General features: G+C 41.9%; 1 pseudogene across 1 annotated transcript; it reads left to right on the forward strand.

The window, feature by feature from the left end:
- The first annotated feature begins 22394 nt into the window (after positions 1-22394).
- LOC147445386 (deoxyribodipyrimidine photo-lyase pseudogene) lies at positions 22395-26762 on the forward strand (annotated as a pseudogene). The gene is made up of 2 exons (XR_015189766.1): positions 22395-22526; positions 25288-26762. The product of XR_015189766.1 is annotated as a deoxyribodipyrimidine photo-lyase pseudogene (transcript).
- Positions 26763-27168: the final 406 nt, after the last annotated feature.

Raw genomic sequence — 27168 nt, forward strand, 5'->3', positions numbered from 1 at the left:
CCATGTGTCATTTTCTATAAGTGCATCATATTCTGATTGCATGGAAGGCATCCAATTTTTTGAATTCAGTGCTTCATCAGAAGACAGAGGCTCCTCAACATCATGTAAGCTAGACACGTCCAAAGCATAACAATCTGATGCATAAGATGCATGGCGAGAGCCGCAACGAGTACGACTAGACAAAGGTGCATCCAATTTACTGTCACGCAAATTGTGCACCAGCCATTTTGGCATACCTCTAGCCTGCTCATTTTCAGCCCTTTCCTCATCAAGTACATCATGTACATTTGCATTAGTAATAGGCTGATCTAAAACATTTTCAGAAACCCCCATAGGCTGTACATTTGCCTCATTGGAACTTACATTCATATTTCCACCACTGAAAAGAGGCAACAAAGTGTCATAAATGTCGTGTGAGCTTACATTACTGTCTCAAGTACATGACAGCAAGGGCTAAACAGAATCTTCCACAAACACTACATCTCGTGAAACCAGAATACATTTTGTTTGCGGATGATACAACCTGTAACCTTTGCTTTCAGCACTATAACCAACAAAAATACATTTGACAGCCTTATCACCCAATTTTCTGCGCTGCACTTGTGGCACCAAAGCATATGCCAAACAGCCAAAAACATGCATGTGCTCAATAGAAGGCTTTCTATCATGCCATGCTTCATATGGAGTAAAAGACTGCAAAGCTTTAGTAGGACACCTGTTAAGTACATAAGTGGCACACATGATGGCCTCAAGCCAAAAAGAATGCGGCAAAGCTTGACTTTTGACCATACATCGTGCCATTTCCGTCAGTGACTTGTTTTTCCTCTCAGCAACACCATTTTGCTGAGGTGTATAAGGCACTGTACATTGGTGTTTTATCCCACGACTAGCCAAAAATGCATTAAATTCATGAGACATATACTCCCCCCCTCGATCAGAACGGAGGGTGTCCATAGTACATTTCGAGACATTTTCAGCCATAGCCAGAAATTGTTTGAAGCACATAAAAACTTAGGACTTCGCTTTAAGCGGAAATACCGATGCATGCCTGGAGTAATCATCAATGAAAGTCACGAAGTACAGGTAATTGCCCAAGGACAGAGTTTGCATGGGCCCACAAACATCACTATGCACAAGCTGCAACCTGCATGTGGCCCGAACTGAACCATCCTTTGGAAACTTAGAACGCTGCATCTTACCCAGAATACAACCTTCACAAACATGTTTTGACAGGTACTTCAAGAGGCGGCAAAGAAGCAACCATATCAGATTTCTGCAAACGCGGCAAACTGGCAAAATTTAGATGACCAAAACGTGCATGTCAAAGTTTTGCATCTGAAATAGCCCTTGAATCTGCAACAGCAGTTGCTAAATTTTGTCCACACTTGTCATACAAGGTGAGCTTATAGAGCCCACGGCACAAAAGGCCAGATGCAACAATTTCATCACCAAAACTGAGATCATGAACCGTACATCTGTCATCCACAAATTTGACTACAAGTCCAAGTCTAGCAAGTGCGGATACAGACAAGAGATTCTTCTTGATCCCAGGTACATAAAGTGCATCAACAAGTGTGAAGGAACTGCCATTGGCAGCAGTAAGCACAATCTTTCCAACTTCCTGAACTGGATAAGAGGCGTTGTTGGCACAAGTGACTGAATTCCCATGAGGGACAGACTCACGAGAGGTAAACAATTCACGATGTGAGATAATGTGCTTTGTAGCACCACTGTCGAAATACCACACATGTGAATCTGCAGCAACTGACAAGCATGCATCATGGACAGCAGGATTGTAAGTGCACTCTACGCTAAAAGCCCATTCTGCATCAACATCAGTAACACAATCTCCTTTCACAGAAGACTCAACAATGGCTGCATTTGTAGTGGAACCAGCATTTGCAGTGGAACCACCCTCTTTCTTCTTAGCCTCTTTGGCCTTCAACTTAGGACATGACTTGATCAAGTGATCATTGGCTTTACAATAATGGCAACGCATCTTCTTTTTTCCCTTATCACCAAAATTGCCAGACGAAGTGCTGCCAGCAGAAGCATTAGGAACAAAAGTTTTGCCACTCGCAGCAGAACCATAAGAAGTGGTTGCATTACTGTTACCACCCTTTCTTTGAGAAGCAATAAAATCATGTTCAACTGCACGCTGCCTAGTCCTGTTTTTCCTAGAAAATGACTCTTGCAATAGCAATGTGCATAATGCATCAAACTTGACAACTTCAGGATTTCCTTGGGTCATAAGTCTCCAAGTACTAGCAAAAGTCTGGTAAGAATCTGGCAAGGCATCAAGAACAGTCTGCACAAGGGAACTGTCTTAAATGACTTCACCTGCCGAAATAAGTTGCTCATTGATATCCTTGACACCAACAAGAAAAGTGTCCATATCATCTTCCTCATGCATAATCTTCGACTCCAGCTCTTTACGCAGCAAAGCAATTTTAGCCTCATTGCAGCTTGCATAAAGACCTGCTAGAATATCCCAAGCCTGTTTTGCAGATTTTGCTGAACGATGTGAGGAACAATGGTGCGCTTCACAGACAATGCAATCAATGCATGAGCCTGCGCATCCATAACATCCCAACGAGCTTGTTCTGTAGTAGGCAAAACAACTCTAACAGTTGCAATCCTTGCAGCAAGACCTGCAACATCCTCAATATCGCCCACATCCTCAGAACCAGGACGTACATCAATGCCTTACACAATATTCTAGATGCCCTTTGACACAAGAACGTGCTGCATCATATAAGCCCACATAGGGTAATTGTCCCCATCCAACCTGTCCTCGGCAGCAAACATCTTGAACACATCTGTGTTGTTATTGTCAGCCATGGTAAATGCTGCACCTTATGTGAGTGTCAATCTTAACTACAATTTATTGAGTGTGGTTTTTTGGGTGTTGTAGTAAAAATACAAGTGATTGGTAATGTTGGGCACCGACATTGTGCTCAAGAAGACCTAAGCACTTTGATCGGCCTAACGTGGACATGCTGCACTTTTGGAAGGTGAAGCAAGACAACAATCTGATCCACTATGTGCACCATTTTGTAGAGTGGTTTGTTCTTGGGGCTAGCTAGATTGTTGAAGTGTACATCTGGAACACAAGCCCTTATCGAGACTTGGAAGAGAGGTTAGAATTGTGCTTGCCTCAGGCCCGCAGGTGCTTGAATGGGTGGATTGCAAAGGAGGCATGCAGTAGAAGCTCATGGCTTGACGAGCAAGGGGAACAGATGCTCTTTCTAGTCTTGGGCAATTTTTGAAAAGAGTTTCCACAATTCAACAAAGATAACACCCTCCTGCTAGATGATAAATATCCCAGGTGCTGTTTGAACAACAGACTCCTATGTTATCTTGCCTTCTCTAGAGGACTAGACGAAAGACCAATGGGGGAGGTTTATGTATCATGAAGTTTTGCCATTTGTCTATGAGTGGAAGAAACCAGATAATCGATCGGAGATGATCACTGCTTGTAAAGTGGTTGCTAGAACAAGAGGGTGGCAGACTCTAGGAAAAGCTCAATCTATGAGGGAAAAATTATCAAGCGGCAAAGGCAAAGTGCTGCCTCCACCACCTCCACAACCACGTTATAAAAGGCCGCCTTCTGCTCTCCGGTCTCAACAAAAATCTTAAGAGTTGTGTACCTGTGATCATGTATGTAGATACCCATGATGAGTTTGCTAGTGTAACTCATGATGAGGACTTCTTTTGTTTTGTAAGATGGGAAAAAAACCGACATTGTATTGCGGGATTCAATACCGATTTCTAATGTAAAAACATGATTTTCCATTCAATTGACCATTTTGTTGTGTGCCTTGCAAGATGTCTTATTATAAGTTAATTTTAAATTATTTTAGCAGTTTTTCTTAGGGCTTTTGTTGAAGATAAAAATCAGCAGTTAGTGGGCAGAAGTGCAAGCTATACCACTTGTGAAGTGTGGACTACATGCAAGTGGTTGAAAACCATTTGCATTATGTAAATTAGTAGCCACTAGCAAGTGGTTAAGAACCACTTGAAAGAGGTTTTGAACCACTTGCAAAGGCCTTCTGGACCACTTGCTAGGTCTTCTTTTCCACTTGCAAGCACTTTGAAAGTGGTTTTGAACCACTTGTCCATAGGAGTTTATCAATCGTCTATAGGAGCTAATGTTCATGTTGATTGGAAAAGCATCATCCATAGTGTAACGAAGGTTGGGAGGACTGAGAGGGCCAACACACCCCAGCGGACTGTCAACCATCACAGCTCAGAGGTCCACACCCGCCATTGCTAGAGCGTGAGGCTTTATTGGACAAAATTGGCTTAAGTCACCAACGACGTGAGTTGCAAAGACAAGAGGTCCTTAATCCGACGCAGATGGAAGATTGAAAAGAACGTTCTCTCTGCTGCTAATTATTCCAAGACAGTTCCATCTTATCCACATCTGGTAAGTTGGCATACTGACATGGTAACATCTTATGCTGCTCAACCCCATGACAAGTTTGGGCCACACTCTTTCTCATCGCCTAAGCCCTCTTCACCATCACCCTTATGCTTCTTGTTGCCATCACCATTAAGCTCCTGTCGTGTTCACCTTAAGCTTTTATGAAGGAAAAAAAATCTGAAAAAGGGGGACTGGAGCCCGTGCCCATCATCCGCATGCGAGCGGATGATGGGGGGGCTCCAGCCTCCCCTTTTTTTCCGCCTTTACTCCCTTTTAATAATGGATTTTTGGCTTCTAGTCCCCCCTGACTCACATGATGCGAGGGGGGTTGGAGCCTGCCCATCATCCACGTGTGCGCAGATGATGGAGGGGCTCTAGCCTCCCCTTTTTTTCATCCTTTTCTCCCTTTTGATAATCGATTTTTGGCTTCTAATCCCCCGTGACTCACATGATGCGAGGTGGTGACTACATGGTTAGGGATTTGAGGGTAGGGGTGGAGGATCAGAGTTAAGATAAAGCAATGTAGGTAGAACCCGAACACGTGTGAGGTTAAAAATCTTTGGAGGGCTTTTCACTTATAATATTCAATTGGACTCAAATGTTACCAATTTGAATCTCTCTCTCTCTCTCTCTCTCTCTCTCTCTCTCTCTCTCACATCACAAATGAGCAACACCTAGCATGCCTACATCACTACATCTTGTTCAGTAAAATTTCCTAAAAGGACCACCCTCGAGTACACCACATTTGGCATACATGTCGACCCAGGTAGTGAAAACGGCGAGTTGCTAATCCCTTTCAAATATTAGCCATGAAACATGGTCAGACAAGGGCTGCATAGCATGGGGCAAGAGCCACATTTAGCATCACCAATATGGCCACCTAATTGATGCACGAGAGCCACGAAAGGAACTCATAGCCAAAAAAGTTTGAAAAAAAAAAGGGAGGGGCTAGAGCCTATGTGCTGCACGGATGATGGGGGGGCTCCAGCCCCTCCCCTTTTCTTCTTCTTTGCATGGTTTGAGTGTGCTGACACTATCGCCTCCACGGATCAGTTTTGAGCTCTCTCTCTCTCTCTCTCTCTCTCTCTCTCTCTCTCTCACACACACACACACACACACACACACACACACATAGTGGATCACCACGGCAAATCTCATAGCAGTGATATAAGAAGATGTAGGGAGAGGCCTCTAGTCTACATGATCTCTCGAGTAATTTGGCATGAGGCCTCAGTGCCATTGAATCTTTGTAGATCCCACTTCAACTTAGCGATTCAAGCTTGGTACGTCTCAAATAAGCACCACATAGTGAGTGCCCTCAACCTCACGATATAACCAAGCAAGAGAGAGATCTTCATGCTGAGCCACTCCACCTACGAGCTGTTCGTTGCATGCAATGCGAGCACAAATGTATTAAAAAAGGCAATCTCCTTCTCCTAGCTCTTTAATGTAGTCTCTCTTATCAATCCTTAGATCACTCTCCCACCTCCAATTGGCTAGTTGCTCACCATTTTTGACCTCCCTCTGACTTTGCTTGTTATTTTCTCCCTTCTACATAACAACATCTCACTTAGATTCTTACTAAAAAGACCAACCCAAAAATAGTAAACACATATTTCCTATGAATATAATGTTTAATAGTTTGTTCTCTACAGTCATTTCAAGCATGTCCAAAAAGTGAATGTAGGCTTTCAAGAATAGCATTTAAAATATTTAAAAGGCTAAGACTTTTAAAGCTCTTAAGGACACTTTAAAAAATGCATGCTCGACGGGTCGGGGGAGAGAACAGGGGAGGGTGTTTCACCTTGTTAGGGTTTCTATGGCAACTCGGGCGCTCTCGTGCGGAGTGGGGGATCCATTGGCGGGTGTCTTGGGACTCATGTGACCTCGACGGTGTGGTGCAGCTTTCCTGCAAGCAACACGAGAAATTTTGAAGGGGTGGCTTGGCGCCAATGGGTAGGGGTGGCTTAGGAGAGGGTCTCCCGACTGTCCTTACCTCCTTTCTCTGCTTTTCCCTCCTCTTAGGGCGACCATAATTTTTGCATGAAGGGTGTTCTAGTCGGCAACCCTTCTCCGCTCCGGAGTGAATCTTTCCGGCTTGGTCTTTTGGTGATATGGGTGTCCCTTTCTCGGCTTTGTCTGCTGGTGGTGTTTGGGTATGTGATCTGGTCGATGTGATGTTTCGATCGGTGGTCCTAGGTCGGAGGGGAAATGTCTCAGTGTTGACAATGCTGGTCCATTCTGTGGCACCCTTCGAGAGTTTCGATGTGCTATGTGGCATCATATTGTGTTGTAGTTTGGCCCTCCATAGAGGCATGAGGGGTGCTTTGGTTGGAGACTCTCTGTCCGGCTTCAATTGCTCGTTTGCACATTATCAGTGAAATGGAGTGATCAGGCTCCGCCCGTACTCGGTATTACTTCTTTTTGTTCTTTTGGAATTTAGTCTCGGTAAATTTGAAGGGTGGCTCCCTATCTAGGTGTTGTAAAAGTGTCTCCATCTTAAGGGTGACAGGGTCTAGGGGTGGCAGACCTATCTTGTCTAAGGCAACCTCATGATGTTTATTATATTTGGATATCAGTTGTATTAGAGTTTTGAGTGGTGGTAGCTTGAGGTTTTGGCTTGTTCTTTAGGGTCATCTAGTCTACTTTGGCTCAGATCGTGAGTAGAGTATGCAATGTTATTTTTTTGGCATGTCTGATATAATTTCACTCACAAATATAAATTTTGCACAAAAAAAACAAGTGAAAGGGTCACGATGGCTTTTTAAAACAATAAGAAAGTGATAAAATCATTAGGTTGAGTTTAACTAGAATTATCTGAGGTGAAATAGTGTTCGGGAATGTCTCTTTTAGTAAGCGATCGAGTGTCTTCCTCGCAAAAAAGTAGACCAAAAATACTAGCTTTTTGAACTAAGTTTTGACATCATTACACTGATTTTTCTTCTCTTTACCATGGTTTACTCATTAATGTGTGTGTATGTGTGTAAATAGATAAATAAATAAATAATTTACATACATAATAACAAGAACTCATCAATATATATTATATATTTACTTATAGAGCATCCACATGTCACACTCACTCTCTGGTTCAATTCAAAGAAAGCTTTAAAAAACACTTTGATTTGAAATACAAAAGTGAAGGGTAAGCGGTGGTAAGTACTAATATCTATGATGGTAGAAAATGAAAAGACATAGTTTTTAGTTCCAAGTTATGTCAAAAAGTCAAAAAGCTTAGTACTTTATCTATATTTATATTATTTATAGTTCTTGGCAAGCCCATGGAGTGAACTCCAGCGAGTGTTTGGGAAAAGTCAATTTCACATACATACAAAAATTTCTGTAGGGTAGATTCAAAGAGGAAATTTTCCAAAATAATCGGTATTTTTTATAATGCACCTCTATTTTCTTAAATTTTTCAAGCGGATTTTTTTCTTTTCCCCCTCACTTTAACCAATTGTTTTGAGTTTTCAGCTCGCTCACGACAAATCTAAGACACACTTTTTTCGAACACGGACTCAAACCTTCAAATTTGAAAGGTACTTTGCATTTTCAAGGCCATAAAGAACGCCAAGCACTACATGGCATTTGCATGCTCAAATGGGATCAGGGGTGGAGGTGACGGATAATGACATGCATGCATTGTAGACCATGCGCACATGAATTCACAAATCAGTCCGCACTTACAATGTAATGCATTGGAGTACCATGAACTTCAGTAAAAGCATGCGGGCGTGGTGGTTAGAGTCCATGTCTTGAACGGGGCAAGTCGTGGGCTCGACGTGCAAGGTGCAAGACAATCTTGACTGGCTTGAATTTACTTACTGGCCTGAATTTACTTTTTTGCACTGATTAGCTCAACAATTCGAATCTGATGATTCGAATGACCCCCACCATCCATCCCATTTGAATCTGCATGTGCTAGATAGTGCAGAGGATAAAGAACTCCCTTTTTCCTTTTATACAAAATGCACACCTAGCCTTGAAATTTATACTTGAGCTTCAAAAAATGTAGAACTTTCAAATATTCCACGCATTGTATAATGTTGAGTTAAAATCTCGCACTTGACACCTCCATGTATAATTGTCCTTCTAGCCCCGACAATGTGCGCATTGTACATTGTAGCTTTGTGCAAAGGGACATAGTCGAATGGTCTCGGAGTTGAATTGGGGTGTGTGTGTGTGTGTGTGTGTGTGTGAGAGAGAGAGAGAGAGAGGTCTCAAATAGAACCTACCAACAAATAATTTTTTAATCGAGAAAATCTTAAAATAAAAAAATTGCACCATAAAAATATTTTGAATTTTAAGTTGAAAAGAATTGAGGATATTTACACTAAAACTTACAAAATTTTACGGATTTTCTACAAGGCAAGCTTGAAGTCTAGCCAGAAATTTGCAATTTTAGTGGTAAAATACACTAAACCTTGGCTTATTGCAAACATTGGAAATCTCAAATAACCCCAAAATTGAAGAGCATAATAGACATAGAAAAAGTTGAATGCCCAGTATATCCACGAAACCACCTCGAGAACATTCTATGCCAAGAAAGGATGGACATACCTATTGAAAATCTGTTACAACCTCCCATGGGGCACTGATGTGTGTGTGTGTGTGTGTGTGTGAGAGAGAGAGAGAGAGAGAGAGAGAGAGAAAGAGAGATGAGCCCTGGAGGCATCCATGTGTCATTTAAGTGTGACTCTATTTTTTCTATTGAAGGTCATAAAGAAAATCCAACCCTCAAATCCGATGGGTGACTCTACTTTGATATTTCATCTTAAAGAGCTTAAAGAAATCTGAGCGCTCAAAGCTTCTATGCATCATGCGATGTCATGAGAGAGAGAGAGAGAGAGAGAGAGAGAGAGAGAGAGAGAGAGAGAGAGAGAGAGAAGGAGACAGGTTTTAATGCCAAAGGAACACATCAAGAGACCTCAAATCTCTTGAACTTAAGACATGGTATTCAATAGGGACCCCAAACATCTAGCCAACAAGTCTAGAACTCAAAAATTGTGTGTGTGTGTGTGTGTGTGTGTGTGTGTGTGTGTGTGTTAGAGAGAGAGAGAGAGGGGAGGAGGGTTTCATAAGAATAATCCGAATAGATATAAAATATATACTCAATGAGTCTTGATCTCAAGGTCTAGAGAGAGAGTGAGGATTTTCATCTTTGTGGAGTGATTATAGGGACTACAATCCACTCTCCTCACTTTTGCGTTCACACGCACACACACGTACGCACACACACACACACACAAAAATAATTGCATCTCCCTACGAGCCTACAATTGTCCATACGGAGATAAAGATTGATGGAGGGAGATAGAGGTAACTGACACCTTGAACGCATGTGTGTGTGTGTGTGTGTGTGTGTGTGTGTGTGTGTGTGTGTGTGTGTGTGTGTGAGAGAGAGAGAGAGAGAGAGAGAGAGAGAGTTCCAACCCACCAAAAAAAAAATCCAAAAAACTTCAATTTGGCCAAGACAAAGTTGGAGAGAGAGAGAGAGAGAGAGAGAGAGAGAGAGAGAAGTTTTGATGTCATAGAAACACATCAAGAGATCTCAAAGCTCCATTTGACAAGTCTTGAACTTAAGACCTGGTATTTAAGAAAGAATTGTGATAACCAATCTGCCACACCCAAAGGTTACTATAGTTTCCTTTTCTTATTCGCTGAGAGAGATCCCAAAGATCTACCCGATAACTATTAAACTCAAAATTGTGTGTGTGTGTGTGTGTGTGTGTGTGTGTGTGTGTGTGTGTGTGTGTGTGTGTGTGTGTGTGAGAGAGAGAGAGAGAGAGAGAGAGAGAGAGAGAGAGAGAGAGAGAAAAGGGGGAGAGGCGAGAAGAGAATTTTTATTGTCATAAGAGTAATCAAAACAGATATCAAAGGTCTACTGGACGAAGCTTGGTCTCAAGATCTAATAAGAAAGAGAGAGGGAATTGCAATCTTCTTGAAGTGATTATAGGGACTAAAATACACCCTCCTCGCTTGTCCACATGCGCGCGCGTACACACACACACACACACACACACACACCCCTACAAATATGTGTATGTGTGTGACCCAATGTCCATGCTTTCTTAACCGTAGCAACGTGAGAGTCATACACTAGTACTATGATTATGCAAAGTGAAGCTTCACTTTATCATTCTAAAAGAATAGAATCCAAGAGAATTCAAGCCATACGAGGAAGTAAAATGAAAGGTGAAATAAAAATATCCATTTAATACTTTAAAACCAAAATAACATTTAAGGTAGCTCTCAATCAGACATGTGGGAGCCCCCTTGGGGGTGGATGTGACTCACAAGCAAAGATTTTAGTGGGTGCTTGAAAAAATCAAAACAAAAATGAGTAGGTGGGAGTATGCTCTTCTCCCATTCCCAAGTCGGATAAAAGTGATGAATGCCTATATGATTCCTTACATTGCCTTCACTAGCCCGCTTCTCAAGATGGCTAAGTGTCACTGAAAAGAGTCCTTAAAACCAGTAAAAAGGTTTTTATGGAAAAACAACATGAAATCCTCCAGGCCATGGCGATGGGCCCGGTGGGAATCAGTTGCTCGACTAGTGAATCAAGGAGGCCTCGGAATTCTCAACCCTGTGGCCCATGCAGAAGCTTGTTGCGCCAAGTTTGTTGTTTCCTTGGCTAAACAGGATCAAGTTTGGGCTGTCATGGTCAGAGATATGATAGAAGCAGCTAAACTTGGCTCGGATGGTGGAAAGTGGAGAGGGATGGAGGTTCATGACAAACTGCTAGCCCCGGAGTGGTCTACCTTAAGACTGGGGAACAGCTCAGGAGAATTGATAAGAAAATGCAAGAGAGCAGCAGGAGTCTTAAAGTGGGGGGAAGAAGTCAGATACTTCAAGAACTCCATTTTGCATTGGTCCCCCTAGTTGTCCAAAGTTGTAGATCCGCTCCCTATTGGATTGAGATAGTCAGGAAGGAAACTGAATAATAAGGGTCTGAAGCGACTTGGGCACTTCTGGGACAGTGGCAACAAGAGTTGGAAAACCATTGACCTTCTGGTTACCCAGTACCAACTCAGTAGCTTGGAGGTCTTGCTTGTCCACAAAGTGATGAAGAAGCTTGACAATTTAGTGATGCCAATCTATGATTCGGTGTTTGACTGGAATGCCTGGAAACGGCCCGGAAGTAGTCTCGTATGGAAACCCCATCCTAAAAGCATTTATCAGACAATGATGCATAAGAAGAATTGGTCTAGTCCCCCTTAACAAGCTATCGAAAAAGCAATGGCCGGAGGAAAGATGGGAGCAAGTAATGGAGGACATATGGAAGCCAAAGGTTCCATAGCACATGAAGGTCTTTCTATGGAAGGTAATTTGGGGTGCTCTACCGACGGGGGTGAAGATTTAGGAGGGAGAGATTGGGTCAGATCGATGCTTGGGGTGCAAGATGGCTAGAGAAGATCTGGCCCACCTATTCATGGACTGCCCAACTATAAAAGGCCACACAAGGAAAATATGCAAGTGGGTCCAAAGAACATGGAAAATTAGTTTCTTCAAGACTAGCCTATTCCTTGGAGGCAAGAATTCAGAAAGTCCTGCCCTCCTCGTCAGCACTCAAATCTTCAGATACTTCTTCTTACATAATGTATGGCAGACAAGGAACTGCCGTGTGTTTGAAGGAGGTTCTGAGGTGGCAAGCTTCGCAGAAATTACTCAAGAAATCAAAGTGCTAATATGGACCCTCGGGCACAAGCAACACTCGGAGGATCGGTCTAGGACTACTTGTGTCCTGTTGTGAGCAGATAAAATGCCTAGGACGGGAGAAACTCTTGGCCATCGATAAATAAAAGATCTCAAAATGACAACTTTATGGACCTTGTGTATTGAGGAGGCGGCGGGTTGATGGGAGTGGCTGCCCTTTAGCCGGTGTAATTATAGTTCGTGGATGATGCCATGGCTCAACAAGAGCATGACACGACCTTGTAATGTTTTGGGGTGTTCAATATAATTCACTCACAATTGTGAGTTTTGCCATTTTAAAAAAAAGGTGACTCTCAATCATCCCTCAAAACATTGAAAGTATGCCTGTTGGGTTGAAAGTATGCCTAACCCAACACTTATGCTTCTTTTTAAAAAGCCAAAAAGCTCCGAAGGACATTTGTTCAACAAACAAAATTGAACGACCTTACCCTTGGAATACTAAAGCCTTTACAAAGTCAATAATATCTCTATGTCTATGTCCTATATTTAAACTACTACACAAGCGATACTTTTTTAAGTAGGAGGGGAACAAACCCCCCACCTCCCCTCCCCATTTTTTTTCTTTTTTTCAAAAAAAAGGGAAAAAAAAACCAAGAATCAACATACCTGATGTGGTACATTTTTGTAAAAGTGACCACACTGACGTGCGTGTGTGTGGCAGAGAGAAAATAAGAGACCGAAGAGTGAGGGAGCGGAGGGACATTCTTTTCCACGAGAATCTCCTAGGCATAGAACTTATAAAAAAGGTATTGAACGCATGCAATAATCAAATATGCATTGACTTATTCCAAGGGATCACAATTTTCTTATCACCTTTACTTTGTGCTATGGTCAGAAAAAGTGGTGCATCCCCCGCCCGCCGGCCCGCCCCCCCCCCCCCCCCCACCCAACACCAAAAAACAAAAAAAAACAAAAGTGAAAAAAAAAAGGTAAAACCTTCAACAATTCACACTGCTTCTATGTTAGACGCTTTTGTTTGGAAGTTTTCACCACAAAAGATTCAAGAATGCTAAAATCAAGCTAGTGCTTTTCGTGTGAAAATATTCTCAAGATAACTAAGCAACCAACAATGTGAACCATGATCTTCAGAAGGAAGGTAACGCATTTGGTCTGCCACCCTTCAACGAGGTCATTGTTGGCCTGTCAAACACCATGCACGGAGTTGCCAATTGGCTACAATTTACACAAGCTCCATTCGTGAACTAGCATGCCCGCCACCTGGCACACCATCCACTCTTCTTCTTTGATCCAAGGAGGGTATCTTGTAGGGAGGGTACCTTAAAAGATACCTTCTAATAAATACCAACTCAAGATGGTTGCTACATACCTGCTGCTTTTATCCAAACTAGTATGTAGGCATCGCCTTTGGCGGCGGCGCCTCTCTCTCTCTCTCGAAGCATGGACAATAGGTAAATGGGCTATCTATAGCGGAGGTAAGGCCATTATCAAGTATTTTCGGGTCCCAAGAACTCCCAAGCCACCCTCCCCTACCCTTACCCCCACTCTCTTAGTGACATGTGTCACAATTTTGAATCTACATTTAGATATCTCCTTTATGTACCCTCTTGTTAAAAGACATCTCAGCGTATGTTTTCTATGATCCCATAGGTCATATTTGACCTTCGAGGATGATAATGAAATCTCTCTCTCTCTCTCTCTCTCTCTCTCTCTCTCTCTCATGTTGCCCGATGTGCATTGACCTAAAGCTAGGATATGAGGACACGTGAGGGGCTAGAATCCCTCCCCAGTGCTAGAAAAAAATCGGAGTCTAGTGTGTTTTAACCGGCTAAAATCCTAAAATCCCAATTAGATTTTGAGCTTGCCTTGAAGAAATCCGGGAAATTTTCACAAGTTTTAGTGTAATTACCGGCAAAAGCTTCAAATTTTGACCTGAACACCGAAAGAATTTCAAGTTTGCCCTTATTTTCTTCATTAGGAAATACATATTTTTCTAGCCCTGTCCCTCCCCCCTTCATATATGTTTTTGGTGATTTACATTATTCTATGACAATGGAAAATAGTTTGATATATTTTAAGCAAAACTCTTATGGGAAACTCTATCATAGGATTATTTTCAAAACTTTCACATATTGTGAGATTTGCAACAAAAAAAAAAGGACTTTCACTCTATTTAAAAATGCTACATCACATGCCACCACATATTTTGTAGAGTTATTTGTGAATTTCTCAAGATCATAACATCTCTGTTTCCTAATCAGTCCTTTTTTTTTTTTCTTCCTTATATGATATTCCGCTCTAGACAAATTTGTGATAACTTTTGAAACTCCTTATGTTGACCCTTGTGATAGAAAATATATCACAGGTCATGAAGTTGGTATGTGGTAGGGGCGACTTCATGGTGGCAACCTTGAGCACTCTCTACACGTGATGGAGACTCGGGCTCTGCCCTTGATGTGGCGTTATGTGGGCGGCTTGGTGGTAGATATTAGATATTTTTGTCAAGTTCGTGACGAGTCATGATAACATATCCAAAAAATTAGATATTCTTGCCATACTCGTGATGAGCCATGATCACTTCAACGGATTCTAGATACATCGATTGATGACCATGGATTATCCCCACACATTCACTTTTGCACATCCAATACATCGGCTCCGAGGGTCTCGCTTCAGTCTTCTGAGTTCCTTTGCTTTCCAATGGCGATGATCATAAAAAATGAAAGAAAAATCAATATTTCACTGTGGTCAAACAATGAGTGGAGTAACCAAAGAAAATGGTAAGGAGAAGAATCCTAAAAAGTTTCCATTGCAGCTTAAAAACACTTTCTTAGATATGAAATGGCAGAAAGAAGAAAGTTAGAATTCTTTCCATCATGCTAGAGTCCTTCTTTTTTTTTTTTTAGTATAACTCACAATTGTAAGTGAATTATATTGAGCAGCCGAAAAAATTACAAGGTTTTGTCATGATCATGTTAAGCCATGACAACATCCAAGAATCATAATTACAACGACTATTAGGGTAGCCACTCCTATCGATGGCCAAGGTTTGCCCCCGTCCCGGGTATTCCGTTTGCTGACAACAAGGCACAAGTAGTCATAAACAAAACTTTTACAAAAGAATGTGTCAAATTTTACCAGTTCTCTTGAAGGCTTGTGAATTTTTGGCCAAGAAATTCCAATTTTAACCATAAAAAGTAGACTTATATATTGACATTGGTATGGTTTTTTTTAAAAAAAGAGAAAAACAACTAAGTTAGGAGAAAAGAGAATTTTAATCATCATGGGAACAATTCCAAGAGATCTATCCCAATAACACCAAAGTACTCGATGAGGACACTACATATCTTGGAGAAGAGCATAGAGCACAAGTTACATATAAATGAACTAGTGTGTGATCCGCACATTGCTACAACCAAAAAAGCATAGCCATTGGGTTACACACATATACATATTTGTAGGTGTGTCCACTGTCAGTGCACAAAGTGAAGAGGGTGTACTTTAGTCCTTGTAATCACTCCAAGAAGATGGCGATTCTTTCTCTCTTTCTTATTAGATCTTGAGATCAAGACTCATCGAGTAGATCTTTGATATCTATTTAGACTATTCTTATCTATACTAATAGATAAAAGGGGAGGGGATTCCGCCCCCCCCCTGGCCACGTGTCGTGAGCAGCTTCAACCGGCCAACTCCGGAGGTGTGCGCACTGCAACCTGCCGCTGAGAGAGAGAGAGAGAGAGAGAGAGAGAGAGAGAGAGAGAGAGAGAGAGAGAGAAAAAGAAAGAGGCGGCGAAGCCGCCGGCCACACTAGTGACAATAAAAACTCTCTTCTTCTTCCTCTCTCTCTCTCTCTCTCTCTCTCTCTCTCTCTCTCTCTCTCACACACACACACACACACACACACACACACACAAAGTTTTGAGTTCAATACTTGTCAACTAGATCTTTGTGATCTTTCTCAATGAATAAGAAAGGGAAAGTATAGTAACCTTTGAGTGTGGCAGATTGGTTATCATTGTTCCCTCTTAAATACCAGGTCTCAAGTTCAAGACTTGTCAAATAGAGCTTTGGGGTCTCTTGATGTGTTCCTATGACTCTCTCTCTCTCTCTCTCTCTCTCTCTCTCTCTCACACACACACACACACACACACACACACACACACATGGAGGCATTCAAGCCCTCGATTACCTTCGTATCTTTCTCCATTGATCTTTATATGCCTATGGACAAATGTAGGCTCGTAGGGAGCTGTAATTATTTGTGTGTGTGTGCACAAGCAAGGAGGGTGGATTTTATTTCATATAATCACTTCACAAAGATGACAATTCTCTCTCTCTCTCTCTCTCTCTCTCTCTCTCTCTCTCTCTTCAAACCTTGAGATTAAGACTCGTTAAGTAGATCTATTATATCTCTTCAAATTATTCTTATGACAATAAAAATTATCTTCTTTTTCCTCCCCTCTCTCTCTTTGTCTCTCTCACCCTATTTCTCTTGTGCTCTCTCTCTCTCTCTCTCTCTCTCTCTCTCTCATACACACACACACACATGTATGCATGCACGCACATTCACACACAAACATACATACACAGAAAGTTTTGAGTTCTAGACTTGTTGGCTAGATATTTGGGATCTCTCTTAGTGAATAAGAAGAGGAAGGCTATAAATAATCTTTAAGTGTGGTAAATTGGTTATCATAGTTCCCTCTTAAATACCAAGTCTTTAGTTCAAAACTTGTCAGATAGAGATTTGAGGTCTCTTGATGTGTTCCTTTGATTAAAACCTCCCTCTCTCTCTCTCTCTCTCTCTCTCTCTCTCTCTCTCTCTCTCTCTCATACACACACACACACACACACACACAATGCATGGAAGCGTTGAGTGCTCGGATTTCTTGAAGCTCTTTAAAATAAAATATCAAAGTAGAGTTACCCATATAATTTTGGGGCTAAATTTTCTTATGGCCTTTAGAAGCAAAAGTAGAGTCACCCTTTAAAATGACACATGGATGTCTCCAAGGCTCTCTCTCTCTCTCTCTCTCTCTAGGTATGTCCCTCCTCTCTTGGCATAGCATGTCCTCGGGAAAGAGCGATCGTGGATGTACGGGACATTTAGCTTTTCTACGTCCATCATGCACTTTCTTTCTAGGGCTACTTAAGATTTCTAATCTTTGTAATAAACCAAGGTTTCGTGTTTTCTTACCACTAAAATTGCAAATTTCCGACTAGATTCCAAGCTTGCCTTGAGAAAAACTGACAAAATTTTACAAGTTTTAGTGTAAATACCATCAATTCTTTAACTTTTGACCTAACATTCAAAAGAGTTTTGTAGTGTCCTTATTTAAATTTGTTTAAATCATTAGAAAAAATATTTTTGGCAAACCATTTTGGAGACCCTTCTCTCTCTCTCTCTCTCTCTCTCAACACGATCATGTTGTCGCACATTAGGTATAGGTAGTGCCAATTCGACTCTAAGTCCATCCAACTTTGGCTCTTTGCGCAAAGCTGCAACGTGCAATGTGCACATTCTTGGGGTTAGAAGGACAATGATACATGGAGGTGCCAAGTGTGAGATTTTAGCTCAACATTATACGATGCATGAAAGATTTAAAAGTTTGGCATTTTTTGAAGCTTAAGTATAAGTTTCACAGCTAGGTGTGTATTTGTATAGAAAGGAAAGGGGAATTTTTTATAGCCTTCAAAATGCAAAGCATAGCCACCCTTCAAATGGAGTTCAAAAACAAAAATAGTCACCCTTCAAATTTGAGGGCTCATTGAAATTCCATGGCCTTGCCAAAGACTATAAATAATATGATTATAGATAGTTTTTTACTTTTTGCAAAAACTCAGAACTCAATCTTTTTTATTTTCTACCATCATAGTACTTACTACTTACCATTTAATTTTGCATTTCAAATTAAATTTTTTTAATGTTTTCTTTGAAATAAACCAAAGTGTGACACATGGATACCCTCTCCTTCCTTGAAAATTTTAAGGTCCATTATTAGTATGCCTAACAAAGGGCAAAGGACTTAGAGTTGTGTTTTATTTTTCTAGCTATAAATAGAAAAAATATTCTCTGTTAAAAAATGGTGATTAATCTTGTGAGTGGCTTCAAGTGATAGCGAATACTTATGATGAGGCAAGGGTGTAATAAGTGAGAAGAGTATTAGTGTGGTCTATAGTCATGTTTTCAAGAAATAGTATTTTTGCCCTATAAAGGAAGGAGGATGGGGTGAATAGAGCGAGTCTCGGTAGGGAGAATAGAGTGAGTGTGGATAGGGTGTGTTTAAAGGTTCCCAAATTTTGGAAGCGTGGATAGGGGGAATAGAGTGAGTGTAGGTAGGGCTTGTTTAAAGGTTTCCAAATTTTGAAGTGGGGATAGGGGGAATAGAGTGAGTGTAGGTAGGCTTTGTTTAAAGGTTTCCAAATTCCAGCCCTTAAGACGCCTTGTGAGTTTGAGGGCATATATCACGAGATATCTATGAAGATTGCAAAATCGCAGCGGTGATGGAGTTAACTTCTCATTCAAGCAATGTAATGATGTGAGGGCTTATTGCTAGCCACGACCAATGCAAGCTGTGATATCTTTGTGCCTTGCCATGCTGCCTATCTCATGTCACCCTCTGCATTAATCAACTATCGCTTTGTGCACTGCCATTTACCCCGTTTCCACCATCTGCTTTGTTGCTCAATGCTCCAACCCCACCATGTGTTTCTCCCTACACCTCCCCACTATCTACAACTGATAAGAGTGCTTGACTTGGTTACTGCCAGCACCCCCCTGGCCTCTTTGTCGGTGCCAAACTTGCTGCCAAGTGGATTTGCCTGAACTGCTTTCGTTGGCATTCTGGTCCATTGGTGCCAACTTGACTTTTCATTGTTTCACCGGTTGCCCATACTTGGTGCCATTCCCTCTTGATCACCCCCCATGTACCCTGTGTCATCCAGGCCAGCTTGCCATTGTCTACAATTGTGAACTAGCTCCCACCATTGACCACCTCTCTTGTATGCACCCTGCTATGAGCCATCGACTAGTGCCCTACCCTGCCACCTCTAATCGATAGGTGTTGCTTCATCTCTGTAACACCCGCCCCTGGTGCTTTGCACCATGGAAGCTTTATGTGCACCCATGAACACTTTCAGATGTATCAAATATCCTACTTGGTTTTATCGTGCTCTACCACTCTAAAGATGCGGCCACAAGACATGGGCTTTGGATAGTTGAACACTGACTGCAAGACCTTCTCTTCATGCATGGAAGTTCAGCCCTAAGATTTCTGCACGGACAAGGAAAGAAACCTCCCTAGTTTGCTAGGCAAAGAATCCCTAATCCTGAATACAGGTGTTTTTGCTCTTGTTCTAGTAATTTCAAAATGATTGGTGTTCTATCGTTTGATCATGCTTTGGTCGTGCCTTTCTAGTGTATGTGGGATGTATCATGTATGGTTCGGATTGGATCTCCTTTGGGTGATGATAGGGCCTCATATTTTTGTTGTCTTTTTACATTCCCTTTATGCTTGGCTTGGACTTGCAACCAGCAAGAACCTTGCTCAACTTGGTTCTCTGTTATTTGGTTGTGATAATGTCTTTGCAAAAATGCATCTAGCACAAGTCATGAGTAACCTACTACCATCTTTCTGAACCACCACTTTGGATATAGAGGCATTAGGAAACAAAATGGTATTATCCTATTCTTACACTTGCAAGGCATACTCAATGGCTAGTGGTAGATGCCGGTATCAAAAATACTTACTGAGTTAAACCCTTGTTGTTTTTGTCCACTCATTAATATTTTAGGCTTACATTGGAGGATTGTTGTGCCTTGAAAGTCTCAGTCAAATCCTGGAAACAATAGCATAAATCACTTTATTTGCATCACGTTTCATAGATAGTACTACAATGAGACTAAAGGCCTCCGGCCTCAAGATAGAACATGGTAGAAATTAGACGACACCAAGGGAAAATGTAGTCCCAGCTCGGAGGCGTCAAGAGAGAACATGGTAGAAATTAGACGACACCAAGGGCAAATGTAGTCTCAGCTTGTTAACATATTGTCCCAATATGTTGTTAGGTATATTGGTGGATACTAGAGATGAAACTACCTTTACTTTCAAGAACTTGAAATGAAAATAACAAGAGCCCAACTTACTGCAGTATAAATACAACAACCTGAAACGATAACGTCTTCAAGATGATGTTGATTAATTTTTTAATCATTTGAAACAAGCCTCGTGATTTTATCACTTGTACATATAGTATAGATGAGTTGCAAGCACAAGATATTTGTCATATATAAAGAAATTTGAGGGTTTGGCAGAGCTCGCAGCTTCGTTAGGGTTTGCTACGTCTAGCTTGCGAGAGACCATGAGCAGAGTCGCTCCTTTGAGTCGTCTGTGGTGGCAGGAGTTACACGTGATGTTGCACGTTTTAAGCAGGGCACAAGAGGCACTGGCTTGTGGGACGAGGGCTCCTTTTTTGCCTCAGCCAATGGTTTTCCAATGCAATCATTAGCCTCTCTTATTCTTGGCATCAGGAGAAGTTGCCCTCCCATCTCGCCTATAGGAAACAACGACGGCTCATGCGTCTGAGGGCTTCTGGCATGGAGGGAGGTTTGTGCTAGAAGCTGCCTTCCTTGGTGGCACCAGGGGCCTTCTTTCGATGTGGTGGACTCTCCTCAAAGCCTGCTTTGTTGATCAACAAACTTTCTTCTAGAGACATCGGTTATTGAATACGATGCTAGGCTCTTTGTAAGAGCCTACGGCTTTTGTTTTCCAACAAATTTGGTGGTTGGCTCTACTTCCTGTGAGGCTCCCCCCTTATCCAACTTTACCTAGGTATGCCGCATGGTTGTTCCATTTTGTAGAGTGGCTCCCTTATCAGCGTGATGCCATGGTATTGTCTGAACTATATATGGTGGATGTACTGGGCTAGCTTATGAGTCAACTTGTAAAAAAAAATTGTCTTCGTTCAATTGGAGCATGGATGATTTGTGGTGTATCTAGTTGTTGATTATTTATTTTATTTTAACTCTCTCTACCGGAGAGCATACTTCAAAAGAAAAATGTGGATATTTGTCATATATATATATATATATATATATATAACCTTACAAGCTTACAACGTTTATTGCAAAGATGCATCATTCTTATTAGCAAGAGTAGGAGATTGATCACATACCCTGGAGGCACACACACCCACTCTCATACCCATCTGAACAAGCAAATGCAGAGTGACATATGAAAGGATGTTTGCTAAAGTAGATGCCATGATTAGACCATAAAAGTTTCCAACATGGGAGGGGGAGGGAGAGAGAGAGAGAGAGAGGGAGAGAAGGGGGGATCTTTATTTATGCGAAAAGGGGGCATTAATAAGAAGTAAAGATAGAGAAATAGAGATGGAGGATGAGCCATGTGGGCTAGGAGGTAAAAAGTGATCGGAGCTTTTCGAGGGGCTTTGGGCGGACACCCGTTGTTAGGGCAAGGAAACTGGAGAGAAGGGCATTAAAGAGGAATTACTTGGAGCAGATACAACGCGTGGGAGCGGGAAACGAGATGACTGCCTTCCCTCGGCGGCTCGCGTTTTGCATGGCAGCCCCTCATGCGCACTGCGCCATGCCCCCCCCCCTCCTTCTTTCTCTCTCTCTCACACACACACCTACCTGCTCGCTCCTCTCCCTCCGCTCGGCCCCCCGCACTCGTGAGTTCATGATGAAGGCTCCATGCACTACACTCCCTCAGTGCCCTCACGCAAATCCTCTCTCTCTCTCTCTCTCTCTCTCTCTCTCTCGAGCGCGCGCGCTCTTCCTACGTCGTCAAAAATTCTCGTTCTTGTTCTTGTTCCTCTATCTCTCTCACTCTCTCTCTCTAGCTTCCTCCTCCCGCCCGCATGAGTGTCGCGACTCGCCTTGCATCCTCTCTCTAGCTCCTTGTGCGGCCTCACACCACACACCATCCGTACCGCAGTTCTATTTATTCTCGCAGCGAGCCGCATGCATCGGCATCTGCGGTCGAGCAAGCAGACCAGACCAGACCAGACCATACGTTCTTGCAACTACAAGTACGCACTTCGTCAAAGGGACATGTAGCACTCATTATTCACTCTCTCTCTCTCTCTCTCTCTCTCTCTCTCTAATTTGTGCACACTCGCACACACGCATGCAGAGAGGCGCAGGGCCTTGACAGAGATAATGAAGGGCCGCGGACGGACGATGAGCGCTGCTCATGAGCTTGCCGTGAGAAATATCGCCAGGCTAATCGAAGCTCATGGAGTGGAGAAGCATGTGGGTAGAGGACGATAGCGTTCATGATATTACCTCTGTCAAGACCGTGCACCTGTCTGATTTTGTGCGCTGTCCTCCTTGTCGTGATTTTCTTGGCTGGAGCTCTGCAGGTGGGATGGTGGCCAGCTCTTACAATTTTCTCATACGGTACACCCGCTCGACTCTCTCTGTTTCATCATCATTTTCCTGTGATCGTTTGTCTTAGTCATCCGCCCCCCTCTCTAATATGTCTATGTGTCTTGTGAATGCTTAGTTTGTGTCTGTCTGTTGTTATGTGCTTAAATTCTCTGTCGTTTTTCTCTACGGGGGGTGGCGGTTCGCTAGGGGTTCCAGCTCTTTGCATATGATCATTTCTCTGGTTCTGATACGCTACATGGCTCGATAAAAAAAATTGTAAACATGTTGGTCGTAACTATCCATGCTGAGTATTCTGTTTTCTATGCCTTGTAGAGACTAGAGTCTCTAGAAATGGTCGTTTATTAGTACCTCAAAGCCTTGGCCAAATTGAACTTGCCTTAAGTACTTTTTAAGGAATGACCTATCCCACTGCGTTAATTAATCATCCAGTTCATCCTTCAAAGCTCTCTTGATCAAAGTTTTTCCGGTACAAGTGCCTTTAAGATCCTCTTGCCATTTGGAGCAATATGTTGTCGGAGCACATAACACCTTTGAGTTATTATACTAGAAAACTATACACAACAATATGCAAGTACCGCACATATTGTTCTGATGTACATGAATAAGAAATTTAATGTTGACAAGAACTATATATCTGTACGCTAATAATTAATTGCATCAATTTTCAAGGAGGACTTGTTTAGTATGTACCTTAGCTTCTCTCATGAAACTAATTATATATAAGTTGCTCTATACCACGTCTTCAATCAATCATGTGTAGCATTTAGTTGTATCTCTGGACCTTAAGACAGAGTGAATGCTTAAATGTGTGCGGTATATGCGTCTATCTGAGCTTTATGTGATCGATATGTGCAGTCTATTCTATTATCTGTAACGAATGTGATGGGTTGTTGTAGAGTCTACAAGTATACCGTTTTTACATATTGTGCATTATATTACAATAGATTCTCCAAGATCTATTCTGAAAGTCTGTGTTTGCCATATCCAACACATCCTCCATCATCTTCTCCTTGATGAGGTCTGTGGGCAAGGATTTAGTGAAGTAGATATGCTAGTCAAATATAGCTCATGATCAGTTCGTGATGCTCATTATGATGGAGGAGGATGAAGCGTATCATTCTACTTGCAGTTTTTGCACTGAATCCTATCTTGCAGTAATTAAAGCTAATTCTATGATAGGATTGTTCATTATCAAAAGCTCATCATATATTATTGCCAAACGTTGCTTGTTTGCTATCTTACATAAGAGTTGATTGTTGCCCTATTAAGGGGACTGTAACGTCGTGGGGACAATTTCTAGCTAACTTAAAACTAAATCAACTTCATTGCTCACATGAAAGAAACAAGCCTCTTTAAACATACAACTTTAATGGTTGTTTCTTCAAAGATAGTGTTTCATCTCATGTGTTTTCCTTATGGTTGGAAGTGTATAATTTGCATATTTACAAAGTCATGCAATCACTAATTACCATCCGGATAAAATTTGAGTGCTCAGTGTAGCGTGGCACAATTGAACGCCCTTTGACTCATCTCATCAAAATATTTGAAGTGTGCTCGCTAGTGCCACGTAGGCACTAACGTTCGAAATCTATCATCGCCCATCATCAAAAGTATTGTCTATAGGATTGTGTAAAGATTAATTAATAATTACATAAATTATGACTAACAACATTTATTGTTGTCAACTCTGTAGTACCAAAAAGAGTTTATCTGAATTTATTGAAGTGTAGATGTTATAATAAACATGAAGCTTATATTGAATACAAAGCATATTTTGTGCACTTCAACAATTTGTGAGGAAGGTTGAGAAGAATTAGTGCACCAAGTACTAACCGCTTTATTTGAAAAAGTATATAGAAGTTCTCAAACACCATTCCTTATCCTTTCAGAAACTTTGAACTGATCAAGCATGATCACAATGAGATCTCAATCTATCTAAGAAGATAAAAGGTATGTCCTTCTTACAAACATGCAGTGGTTTCTTTAATTTAGTCTTTTTACTTCTTGCATACTTTAATTATTACTAGCACTATATTTTTCTTAAGAACAATTTTCTTGGTTTCAATGAAATTTGTTGTTTCCTTACAACAAATATAGCTAATGACAAGGGTATCCTTCAAGAATAACTTTGATATATGTGCTACCTATGGAAATATCTATCTTAAGTCTTGGAACGTTAAGTTTTATTCCAAATAAATGTAATCAAACGTAACTGTGAAAAAATATTCTTAGGAAGGATTGAAATTTGTGTGTTGTTTGTGTATTATATATGTATATGCACAAACATAGAATTGATACATATTGTGGTGTGTGGATCCTTTAGGTTGTGTGTCCGACCAATGTGGGAGGACACTTGGTAGTTCTTGATGCTAGCCATCTTGGAATGTAACCCCGCCCTTTAGTATAAGAAGAGGTGCTCTCCTTTGAGAGAGGACATGCTCAGTTTAGTGTACTCTCTCTCTCTCTCTCTCTCTCTCTCTCTCTCTCTCTCTCTCCCCGGTACACCACATTGGTGGAGGAGACGGGCACTTTCTTGATTGGGTGGGTTAGTTTTTCTAAGGTTCTTGGGTTTGTGTCTACCGGCATGGCGACCTTCCTCCTTGACACAGGCTAGCTGCCACCTGATTGCAGCGCCCCATGGAACTCGCCAACCCCATAGCTGCCCCCTTTCTAATTATTTCTCATTGGCCTTGGCCTGGGCTTTCTATTTGTTTCTCGTTGGCGCCGTCTGCACACAAGTGACGCTGTTGCATTTTACGACTTGTCGCAGGTAGCCCTTTGCGAGAGTGAAGATGGCGCCCACAGGCAAGACGGCCTCAAGGATGGCGATGAAGCGGCCGGGGAAGGAGGCCAAAGTGGGGGCAACCAAGAAAGCCAAGCTTGTAGAGGCAATTGAGGAAGCTCCAGAGGAGGTATGCGCAGATGGCGAGGTGAATGTCAGCATAGAGGTTAATGCAGGAAGGGTTCGCCTTCTCAAGCAGGCCACCCAACAAGCAACACAAGGTGCCCCTATTGTCTACTGGATGTCTCGTGATCAACGCTTTCACGATAACTGGACACTCCTATATGCTGCCCAGCAGGCCCGCCAATAGCGCTATCCCCTATGTGTTTCCTTTAACCTCGTCGAGTCCTTTCTTCATGCACAGGCTCGCCATTTTGGCTTTATGCTGCATGGCCTCCGCGTTGTCCAACAGAATCTCTCCTCCCTCGGCATCCCTTTCTTTCTTCTCCGAGGAAAAGTGGAGGACAATATTCCTGCCTTTGTTGAAAGATGTGGTGCATCGATTCTTGTCATGGATTTTTCTCCCTTGCGAATTGGCAGAGCATGGAGAGAAGCTGTTTGTAGAGGAGTCCCATCTTCTGTTTCTGTCTTTGAGGTAGATGCCCATAATGTAGTCCCAGTTTGGGTTGCTTCTGAGAAGCAGGAGTATGGTGCTCGAACAGTTCGCAGTAAAATTCAGAGGCATCTACTAGAGTATTTGGTTGAGTATCCACCACTCACAGCTCCTAGCCACAAATGGACACTGGATACACCTGAAATTATTGATTGGAACTCCCTTATTGATGAAGTCATTAAGAAAGGTGCAGAGGTACCTGATCTTCTAGTCTTGCTGGTCATGAAGCAGAGTGTCAATCGTGAAGCTCAAATTGTGTTTAGTGGTAGTCTTTTCATCTTTGGTTCCTTTCACAATCTAGTTTTTATTGAATAACCGTTACCATCACACCAAGCTCCTTCGGGAGGGGATGCATGTCGCAAAAATTTCGCACCCAATCCTCAGACAGTCCTTCCTCGTTTTGTCCATTTCATTGGGATAGCGACCCAATGTTTGCACAAGCGAGATGTATGAGTTCCATGCCTTGATGATGTTCGGCATGATGACGAGTCCAGCCCCCAAGTTCAGTCCCTTAGCCCTTAAGCCGTTGTAAGCTCACTCCCCATGGATGAGGCATTGGAGTGATGGAGTCCCTTCTGTCATGTCGAGTCCCTTCTTAGTCCAATCTTGTAAAAAGATGTTCATCTCTTTCTCCCTAAGGGGGGAGGTGTGGTGTGTGGATCCTTTAGGTTGTGTGTCCGACCAATGTGGGAGGACACTTGGTAGTTCTTGATGCTAGCCATATTGGAATGTAACCCCGCCCTTTAGTATAAGAAGAGGTGCTCTCCTTTGAGAGAGGACACGCTCAGTTTGGTGTTCTCTCTCTCTCTCTCTCTCTCTCTCTCTCTCTCTCTCTCTCTCTCTCTCTCTCTCTCTCCCCGGTACACCACAATATCTATATTTTACCCACATGTGATAAATCTCTATTTAATGGGAATGTTTTTGATAAGTCAAAACATAAAATGATGGACCTAACAAATTATTTAGCTAACAATACATTTCACGTTGCAGGGCTTGTCAAAAAACTAATTAATATGTCTCTAATACGTATTGTTGCTCTTGCTTAACACTAGTTTGGTAACCTAACAGGACACAAAAGTGGTCTTTCATGATTTTGAAAAATAAATTCCAAAACCATAGTATATCTGCTCATTTTGAAAAATCCTTTCATCAGCTTATAGTTCTATGACGACTATATATGACAAAAATAAAAAACTTTATAAAAATTTTCATCCCTTGTTCACAATAAGCCCTCAAATGACGAACTGTTCCATTTT

Source organism: Adiantum capillus-veneris, chromosome 12 (genome assembly GCF_014529385.1).
Source record: "Adiantum capillus-veneris isolate H3 chromosome 12, ASM1452938v2, whole genome shotgun sequence".
In the NCBI taxonomy this organism is placed as follows: Eukaryota; Viridiplantae; Streptophyta; class Polypodiopsida; order Polypodiales; family Pteridaceae; genus Adiantum; species Adiantum capillus-veneris.